General features: G+C 43.4%; 1 protein-coding gene across 4 annotated transcripts in view; it reads left to right on the top strand.

Moving 5' to 3' along the window:
- Positions 1 to 4,183: 4,183 nt before the first annotated feature.
- Positions 4,184 to 10,386, top strand: part of STEAP2 (STEAP2 metalloreductase) — a 31,178-nt gene continuing 24,975 nt past the window's right edge. For all 4 annotated transcript variants that reach the window (XM_073334034.1, XM_073334028.1, XM_073334029.1 and 1 more), the window contains exon 1: positions 4,184 to 4,332. The gene's annotated coding sequence lies outside the window, so the exon portion shown is untranslated. The remainder of the gene's footprint in view (positions 4,333 to 10,386) is intronic.

Below are 10,386 nucleotides of genomic sequence, written 5' to 3'. Positions count from 1 at the left end.
CCGGAACCTGCACCCCTGACCCCCTCCTGCACCCCAACCCCCTGCCGCAACCCTGATCCCCCTCCCACCCTCCAAACCCCTCGGTCCCAGCCTAGAACACCCTCCTGCATCCCCAACCCCTCATCTCCAGCCCCACCCCAGAGCCCTCACCCCCAGCTGGAGCCGTCCCCCTCTCCCCCGCACCCTAACTCCCTGCCCCAGCCCAGAGCCCCCTCCCACACCCTGAACTCTTCATTTCTGGCCCCACCCCAGAGCCCACACCCCCAGACGGAGCCCTCACCCCCTCCCACAGCCCAACCCCCAATTTCGTGAGCATTCATGGTTCGCCATACAATTTCCATACCCAGATGTGGCCCTCGGGCCAAAAAATTTGCCCACCCCTGGTGTAGACACTACTATGCCAACTGGAGGGATTGTCCCATTGGCAAAGGTAATCTACCTCCCCAAAAAGCAGCAGCTAGGTCGACGGAAAAAAAATCTTCTGTTAACCTGGCACTGTCTACACAGGAATTTAGATCAGTTTATCCATGCCACTGAGGGGTGTGGATTTTTCACACAACTAACCGATGTAGTTAAACCAACCTAATTTTCTTGTCTAGACCAAGCCTAAGTGTTTTACTTGCTATTGTTACATCTACACACTTTAAGGTTTATGTAATTGGACAGCTATTGGTTTAGTCAGTTTTACAGAATAGTCAGGCTCCAATTTTGCAATGAGCTTTGTGTGTGGACACACTGCTGCTCCCATGCAGAGTTCACTGCAAGATCAGGACCTCCCTCTGCTTATGGGAGGGAACTGAACCCCATTTTCTTGAGGTACAAGATAGCACCCTAACCTGTGGGCCATCTTTCATCTGTTTGAGTGGGTCTTTCACATAACAATGGGGGAGAGATTTAAAAAAATAATAATATATATATTGGCAAATTGACACTGTACATTCATAACAATCAGCAGGGAGACCCATGGTCAGGTGTAGTACTTGAAACTACCTTTAATTCATTTTTTTTAAGATGACTAGATACTAAGTTGATTGTGCCTTGTTAATGGATTAGCAAATGGCTGTGACTTATCTACAAAACCATTTGAAAAGTGGTCATAATAGAGCTAAATTTCAGAAAATATATTCTACTACACAAATGATTGGATCATAGCCAGTTAATACTGTACAAGGAGAGTAAAAGGAATACATTTAAAACAGGTTAAAGCAAAGGGTACTTGTACAGGTCAGCAGTTCAAGTATCCAAGAGATAAAAGTTCAGTGGTTCAAGGGTACTGAGGCCCACTCTTGTTTTCCTTGTTAATGAATGATCCTGTGAAGGTCACTTAAAACTTGTTTAATTGCCAAACAACCAGAAAATGAAATCGGGGTACATATCAATATGAAAGAGTAAAGCAACTAAATTCACAACTGTGTTAGTAAGCTTGCCTTCTATTTATGCATTTGATATGTGAAATTAATTCTAGTAACATGTAAGATAATTAGATTAAAAAAACAATGTAGCCGAGAGTACCGTAAATGACTTCAGTGGGAGTTTGCATGCATAACGGCATACAGGATCAGGGCCTGAACTGGAACATCATGCAGTGCACAGACCAGAATGTGTGGGACTAAGAGAAGGCAAATTTAACCGGTGAACAATCATAAGGCAAAAAGCTGTGAAACAAGAGATAGCTGCAAATCAAATTCAGAGAGCAATACCTGAGCTGTCTGCTTACAAAAAAAGTATTCTCCTTGCTACAGTATTAATCTAATGCAATATCCTCTAAAAGTTTGAATACGCTATGATAATTATCACATTTTTTACTGTGATAGTACACATATGAGGAGTATAAAAATGCACAATACAGAAAAAATATCGTAAGTATTCAGGTTAGGATCTTCCTATGAATGTTGATATATTCTCAGTCTGAACTTTCACTTCAAATAAGTTAAGTTTCTAGTCTGTGACTGTGATTAGCCTTCACCTTGTAAGCATATGTAAGAGATAGCTGCAAATCAAATTCAGAGAGCAATACCTGAGCTGTCTGCTTACAAAAAAAGTATTCTCCTTGCTACAGTATTAATCTAATGCAATATCCTCTAAAAGTTTGAATACGCTATGATAATTATCACATTTTTTTACTGTGATAGTACACATATGAGGAGTATAAAAATGCACAATACAGAAAAAATATCATAAGTATTCAGGTTAGGATCTTCCTATGAATGTTGATATATTCTCAGTCTGAACTTTCACTTCAAATAAGTTAAGTTTCTAGTCTGTGACTGTGATTAGCCTTCACCTTGTAAGCATATGTAAGCATATGCAGAGTTGTCATTGTGAATATCTCCTGTGACAAATTATGCCCATTTTAATGTAAATACTTTAAACAGTTAAGAGAGTCCCAAGAACTAGCTGAAGCACCAACTGCAGTAAAACAATATTAAAATATGTAAAGTTATTTTGAGTTTGCATATAATTAAGACTATATTTGATTAATATTTTGAGCTGACATTTTAAAGTCTCTAGATGTAGACTGCTATAGTTGAACTGGCTAAGGAAAAACAAACCAGACATCTGAAAACATTCTGAACCCTTTCCAAACCAAAGGAGGACTGCCAAGTAGTTAAAACAGGGAACTAAAGGGATGAATTTCTGGTCCTCACATTAAGTGGGAAAAATCATTTGGTGCCTGTTCCAAAGCTCATCTTTCCTTTGACTTCACTGAGCTCTAGATCAGGAAATAAGGTCCTGGGAGCTCAGAGTGCAGCAGCCTGGAGGATCAGGTTCTGAGTTTGTCTGTGCTTCAGTTTCCACATATGCAAAATGGTTAGAAACATCTCCACCATGCACAGAGCTGTATTATTTAATGTTTGAAAAAGCTCTGAGCTTTTGTGATGAAAGGGTTTCTTAGATCTCTTTGCAAATTCATATCATATTTGTTAGTATTCATGGGAACAAATGTTTGATGTGGTGATACATATAACTCAGATTTTCTAAATAAAATAAAGCCTTACACTCATGAACTACCCTGCAGGAACAAATCACTCTGTACATCTAATGTATGAAAATATACACATTAAGAATTTCACTGAGCTGACATAAGTAACTTCCGATGAAGTGAGCTGTAGCGCACGAAAGCTTATGCTCAAATAAATTTGTTAGTCGCTAAGGTGCCACAAGTACTCCTTTTCTTTTTATTTTTTTAATCGCTTGTGTGTGTATTGGCTGTTTTCTGTTGGACCCAGTTGTGCCCATTTGTTGTTTAATCCCTGGCTGCTTTTATAACATGCATGTTGAACACACAGGGCTAATTGCTGTCCTCTTTTTACACTGATGTAACCATATTGCACAGATGTAATGGACAGAACTTGTCCCGTAAATTTACATTAAAAACAAAAATCTGCAGTTGTTACACAGGAAAACACCACATTGCAGTCAGTGGGGGATTTACCCAAGTAAGGCCTGCAGGTTTGGGCTCTTAGGCCTAAATCCTCAAAGGTGTTAGGCATGCAACTCCCACAGAAATCAATGGGATTTAGGTGCCCAAATACCTTTGAGGACCAGTGCCTGAGAGTTTAGGTTTACTTTTTATAACAGTTAAGCCAAAGTATGTGCTGACTTATACTTTATGTGACCCCAGTACAGGGAACAAATGAATCAGGTTACAATCATGTGACAGACATAAATTAAACCCAGGGGCCAAAATTCTCTGTGCACACCCCCATCCAATGTGGGTGAAACCAGCGTGGGCTGCACTCAGTGCAGAATACAGGCCCTTGGAGAGAATTTTTACCTCCTGATTTCCGACCATGCCACCGCTGACAATGGCTCGGTAAAGAAGCTGCATTTTTGAAACGAGTAACTAGAGGCCGGGTCCTATTAAAGGCCAAAGCCGCTTCCTGCGGGGCCCAAACGCAGGGCCGAGTTGGAGGGGGGTTTCGAGTCACGGGGAGCCCATTGCCCAGCCTCTGACGGCGAGCGGGGCTCTCCGGGGAAGGGCTCCAGGCTTGCAGACCACTAGGGGTTTGGGTCAGGAGGAGTCACCGCTCTGGGTGAGGCGCCGAGCAGCGGCGGAGAGGCGGCAGCAGGAGGGCTGGACCCCGGCCCCCTTGGCCTCCCTGCACCCACACGCCCCCATCGCTCCGTCTCACTCCGCAGCCGCCCCCCGCCCGCCGCCTGTCGCGGCTGCGCTCGGAAGGAGCCGGGGCCGGGCCGGCCTGTGGCGAGCGCGGGCCCGGCCGCAGGGGGCGGGCTGGAGGAGCGGGAGAAGCGCCTCCCTCCAGGTGCCGGGGGCTGGAGTCCGGAGAGAGACGCGGCGCGGCTGCTGCTGGAGGCTGGTCGCGGGAGGTGAGCGGGTCCCGGGCGGGGGGATGCATCCCCCCTGCGCACGTCTCCGCGGTGGGCTGCACGGGGGCGGGGGGGCGGTCGGGAGAGCCTTGCCCTCCCAGCCCCACCGTGGGCCAGAGCTCTGCGGCCCCATCCATCCAGTCCCCCTCTCCCGCCAGTGCCAGCATCCCCCTCCTCTCCATCCTTGGGCCGGGAGCATCCCGGGATGAGCAGAGCAAGCGCCAAAGGGGGGCAGCGCCACAGACCTGCGCTGCTGGGGCCACAGGCTGCCGGCTCCAGCCCAGCGGCTGGCTGCCAGCTACCCCTCAGCACAGTAGCTTCCTGCCAGGCCTGATGTAGCTTGCCCCCCGCCCCCAAAGAAACAGCTAGAGGGGCGCATTCTGCACTGATCATCCACCTCTTTTTGCGCACACACCCACCCTGCAGTTCAGTGGGGCACGCAGGGTATAAAGTCAGCCTGCAGTTGGACCCAGTGCATGTTATCGTGGGCAGGTCAAATTTTGAAAAGCACCAAAGTCACTTTCAGTGTCAACTATTGTCAGTGGGACTCCGGCTGGTAAGTGACTTTGGCGTGTTGGGAAATGTCCCCTGAGAAGGTACCAGGCCAAATTCTGCTCTGTTGCACACCAATCATTTCTTCACTGACTTATTCTGGTAGCAGCTAGAGGTCCCAACCAAGATCAGGGCCCCCATTGTGCTAGGTACTGTACAGATGAATAGTGAGACAGTTCCTGTCCCCAAAGAGCTTACAGTCTAAATAGACAAAGCATGGGAGAGGGGAGTGACATAAAGAGAGAAGTGACTTGTCCAAGGTCCGACAGTAGATCAATGGCAGAGGCAGGAATAGACTTTATAGCTGGCCTACTCTTAAAAATGCGGTCAACATAGCTACGTTGCTCAGGGCTGTGAAAAATCCACTCCCTGAGCATCATCGTGGTGCCAACATAATTCCCAGCGTAATAGTTAGGTTGATGGAGGAATGCTTCCATTGACCTAACTAACATCACTCAGGGAGAGGGAGTACCTACAGTGACAGAAAAACCTCTTCTATTGGTGTAGGCTCTACGCTAAAGGCTTATGCCACCATAATAATTACGCCATAGCTATGCTGGTGCAGCCCCTATAATGTAGACATAGGTTTCCTGGATCCCAGCCTAATTCCCCAGCCTCTGTGCCACATTGCCTTTCAAATTACACCAGTGTAACTGAGAACAGACTTTGGCCCAGTTGTCTATATGCAGGGTGGAAAACCACTGTGGATTCTTTTAAGATGAAAGGGCTTAATTGTTAGAGAAGGTGTTTTAATTACTTTACTTAACAACAGGTTCATTGACTAGGAGCTTTTCTCTTTCTCATTTTTTCCCTTTCCATTTTTAACATTCTGTCTCATTTTTCTATGTTTTTATTGCTCTGTATTTTTTTATTTTTTTATTCTCTTTCCCCTTATTTCTGTCTCTCTACCTTTCTTCCTTCTGTGTTTCTTTCTTTCTGCATGTTCCTGGAAGCTACAAGAGGAAAATTAAAAAGGAAGCCATCATCTTGAAAAGCATATTTCTGACTGAAAAATTTGTATTATCCATAGTAAAAAGTAACACTTAAAATAACTATAAGAGAAATAAGTTGGCAAAAAACAAATATATTCCACTTTTTTAGTTTGTGTACTTTGTCCATTTGACAACACTTTGTGTATAATGAGTTTCTCTTTTCCCTCTGTAAAGCCAGTCAGTGTCTCCCTTGCTGAACAACCCTTATCAACTTCAGTAGAGTAGCAGAATAAAAGATGTATTTGATAGTATCCCGCTAGCACCAGCAGGAGAGTGAATTTGTGTGGGGGGGTGGAGGGTGAGAAAACCTGGATTTGTGCTGGAAATGTCCCACCTGTTGATCACTTTAGATAAGCTATTACCAGCAGGACAGTGGGGTGGGAGGAGGTATTGTTTCATGATTTCTGTGTGTATATAAAGTCTGCTGCAGTTTCCACGGTAAACATCTGATGAAGTGAGCTGTAGCTCACGAAAGCTCATGCTCAAATAAATTGGTTAGTCTCTAAGGTGCCACAAGTACTCCTTTTCTTTTTGCGAATACAGACTAACACGGCTGTTCCTCTGAAACCTATCCCTCTAACTATCAAACAGCCTGTAGAACAGGGATTTAGAATTTACCATGCCAAACCATATCATTAGTCCGTTAAATCTAGCACTTAGCCCCTTGCCTAATACCAGCATAAGACCCCAAACCTCAAAAACTAACCAACCAAAAATTCTATATTTGAGAGACTTAGCTGGCTAGTTGTGCAGTGCAGAGAGATTCCTTCCTTCCTAATCTCCACAGGTGATTTATGACAGTGAAATATTATTAGGTGAAGCATGAGATATGTATTTACTTTCTCTTGAGTGACTACAAATTTTATTTTTAAAAAATCTCTGTAAAGATCCATCTGGCTGTCTTCCCAATTCTGCCAGTGCTACTAAAACCAGGAAACCATTATTATGTATGGATGATTTTGAATGCTAGTTAATTTTGTGGAATTCTATTTGGCTAACAGCTATGGGAGCTCCATAAAGCCATCAGACACTCTTGATCCTGTTGCTATTGGTAGCACCCAAGAAAACAGCTCAACAAATGTAGCTGTGGATGAAATATTCCTTGTGAATTATTGCTGGATGCCATAACCTTAGCTTAATGAGTTTCTTAATACTTTGTACTCAGCAACATTGCCTTAAGGATATGTCAGTCTGTTTTTTTCCATGCAATCTTCCAATCTGTAATTGTCAAAGCAGCTGGTGGTGAAATCTTTGAAGCCAGCAATCTTGACATCACATCTGTTGGGTACTTGATTTGTGACATATGCCTTACACAACAACGTCCCAGAACACTCCAAAAGCAGAGAGTCTTGGATCAAAATTTCAGTGAAGTGCTGCTTCTGTGTTAATAATGGGTTCTCACAAACATAATCTTCCCTAGTTTGCAATACAGATCAGCCACCAATAGCCCCTCCTCCCAAATGCTAGTTGCAATGCAGACACTTGCATCTCTTGATCCAGCATTTTTCAGTCCCATCCTAATTACTTGATCCTTGGTACTTCCTAATACTTTTCCTAATTATCTGGCTTTTCTTCACACCCTTATTTCCATTCTCCCACTCACCAGGGGTCTCAGGAGCACAGGGTTTTGTCCCACGGTGGTTGTGCTGCTGAAGAGGGTGTATGTATATGGGAATGAAAGTAGAATGGGCAAGTTGTCTTGCAGAGAAGCCATCACTGCATGTCCTTTCACAGCTCCCAGCTAGGGCCGGATGAGCATTTTCCTCTACTTGTGCTACCTGCTACTATAGCTGCAGTCAAAGTGACGGGAGCCATCAATCTCAATGATGTTTGTGATCCAGGCAGTCACTTCTCAGCATAACATTAGTCTTGGATTGTTCACTCAAGATTTGCAATACTGTTGTTAAATTTAAAATTGACTCAGGTGCATAGGCTTGAAGGAGATGCACTAAAATGAAGCAGTCGCAGGTATTGCTCGGTAGCCTACAGGGACAGCTGAGTCAGTTCAAAATATATATACCTACAAAGGCAAGGATGCCTTTGAATGGTCTGTTTGAATGTTCCCTTTGTCATTAATGGAGTCACCACAAGTAGTAACCTTGGACCAAACCACAGCTATTGAGATGGGCCTTGTATACTACATAGAGGAAGTTGAAACAGTATTAGGTGAAAAAGGCCTGCTTAAATGATAACTAGTGTGGAGCCTCTTGAAAGAGGGGATGTCACGGTTCCTCCCCCACTCTGAACTCTAGGGTACAGATGTGGGGACCTGCATGAAAAACCTCCTAAGCTTATCTTTACCAGCTTAGGTCAAAACTTCCCCAAGGTACAAAATATTCCACCCTTTGTCCTTGGATTGGCCGCTACCACCACCAAACTAATACTGGTTACTGGGGAAGAGCTGTTTGGAAACGTCTTTCCCCCCAAAATACTTCCCAAAACCTTGCACCCCACTTCCTGGACAAGGTTTGGTAAAAAGCCTCACCAATTTGCCTAGGTGACTACAGACCCAGACCCTTGGATCTTAAGAACAATGAACAATCCTCCCAACACTTGCACCCCCCCTTTCCTGGGAAATGTTGGATAAAAAGCCTCACCAATTTGCATAGGTGACCACAGACCCAAACCCTTGGATCTGAGAACAATGAAAAAGCATTCAGTTTTCTTACAAGAAGACTTTTAATAAAAATAGAAGTAAATAGAAATAAAGAAATCCCCCCTGTAAAATCAGGATGGTAGATACCTTACAGGGTAACTAGATTCAAAACATAGAGAACCCCTCTAGGCAAAACCTTAAGTTACAAAAAAGATACACAGACAGAAATAGTTATTCTATTCAGCACAGTTCTTTTCTCAGCCATTTAAAGAAATCATAATCTAACATGTACCTAGCTAGATTACTTACTAAAAGTTCTAAGACTCCATTCCTGGTCTATCCCCGGCAGAAACCAGCATATAGACAGACCCACAGACCCTTTGTTTCTCTCCCTCCTCCCAGCTTTTGAAAGTATCTTGTCTCCTCATTGGTCATTTTGGTCAGGTGCCAGCGAGGTTACCTTTAGCTTCTTAACCCTTTACAGGTGAGAGGAGCTTTCCCCTGGCCAGGAGGGATTTCAAAGGGGTTTACCCTTCCCTTTATATTTATGACAGGGGACCACAACCCTTTTAATCAGGACAGTTTAGACCTTGCCCATACTGCTGCTTCCTAATGCGGTGAAAGAACTAGTCAGGATGGGGAAGGACAGTGTAATGGAGCACAATCCTGAACTGACAATGGTGTGCTCATATGGTGCCTTTTTGGAAGGAAAGGGGCATAAATATATCTGCATAGACCAGGGGTCGGCAACCTTTCAGAAGTGGTGTGCCGAGTCTTCATTTATCACTCTAATTTAAGGTTTCACATGCCAGTAATACATTTTAACGTGTTTAGAAGGTCTCTTTCTATAAGTCTTTAATATATAACTAAACTATTGTTGTATGTAAAGTAAACAAGATTTTTAAAATGTTTAAGAAGCATCATTTAAAATTAAATTAAAATGCAGAGCCCCCCAGGACCGGTGGCCAGAACCCGGGCAGTGTGAGTGCCACTGAAAATCAGCTCGTGTGCCACCTTTTTCACGCGTGCCATACGTTGCCTACCCCTGGCATAGACCTAAGAAGGTCAATGTAGCAATAAGGAAGAAAGGTATATTCTCTCATCATACAAGGTACAATCTCAGAGTGAAATGCTAAAAAGTGTCCATTCTCATTTGGGCATTCCAAAAGAAGTAGTCAGTTCCGTTTTTATGTGTACAGTATAACTTCCAGCCTCCATTTCCCACAAGAGAATAGACTGGTGGGGAGATGAAGTACAAATGGCTAAGAGAATTCTTCAGCAAAAAGCCCATGTGTTAATTCTCCTAACCATAGGGCAATCTTCATGTCAGGCACTGGAGTGAGTCCACCTCAACAGTTTTTGGGTCCACATATCAGAGCAAAGTAGTTAACTTTGGAGGAAAATGTTTGTCCTTAGGGGCCCTGCAAAAAGGATATAAAACTGATAGATAATTCAAGTGAATTCAACTGGACAATACCCTCTTCAAGTCCAAAAGATTTTCAGATCTGGATGAGTAGAGAAGTTGGTGTTTTGTTTGAATCTATTATTATTTGCTGTTAAATATTCTTGTTAAAGATTGCTCATCTAGGGGTGGGAAAAGGTGTATTGTTTCTTTAAATCTGTAACAGCTAGGTAGAGGGAGGTTTGCGAATGCTCTAAGCCAGTGATACTCAGACCTCAAATTAGCAATCAACATTACCAAAGAGTCACAGTAGTGTGAATTCACTGTTTCATTTACTTTATATATATATATATACACACCTATAATTTTCACCAAGTATTATTATTTTATCAACTACAATTGGTTAATAACATAGTAAAAGCATCCTGATTGGTTAATACCTTAAATTAGTTAATAATTAAATCTTACATAATTTCATATGTGCTGCAAAAAGTTGTAGGAGACACATTAAA

The sequence above is a fragment of the Lepidochelys kempii genome, chromosome 2, assembly GCF_965140285.1.
Source record: "Lepidochelys kempii isolate rLepKem1 chromosome 2, rLepKem1.hap1, whole genome shotgun sequence".
Lineage (NCBI taxonomy): Eukaryota > Metazoa > Chordata > Testudines > Cheloniidae > Lepidochelys > Lepidochelys kempii.
Note: the sequence above shows the minus strand (reverse complement) of the source record. Positions and strands in the feature narration are given on the sequence as shown.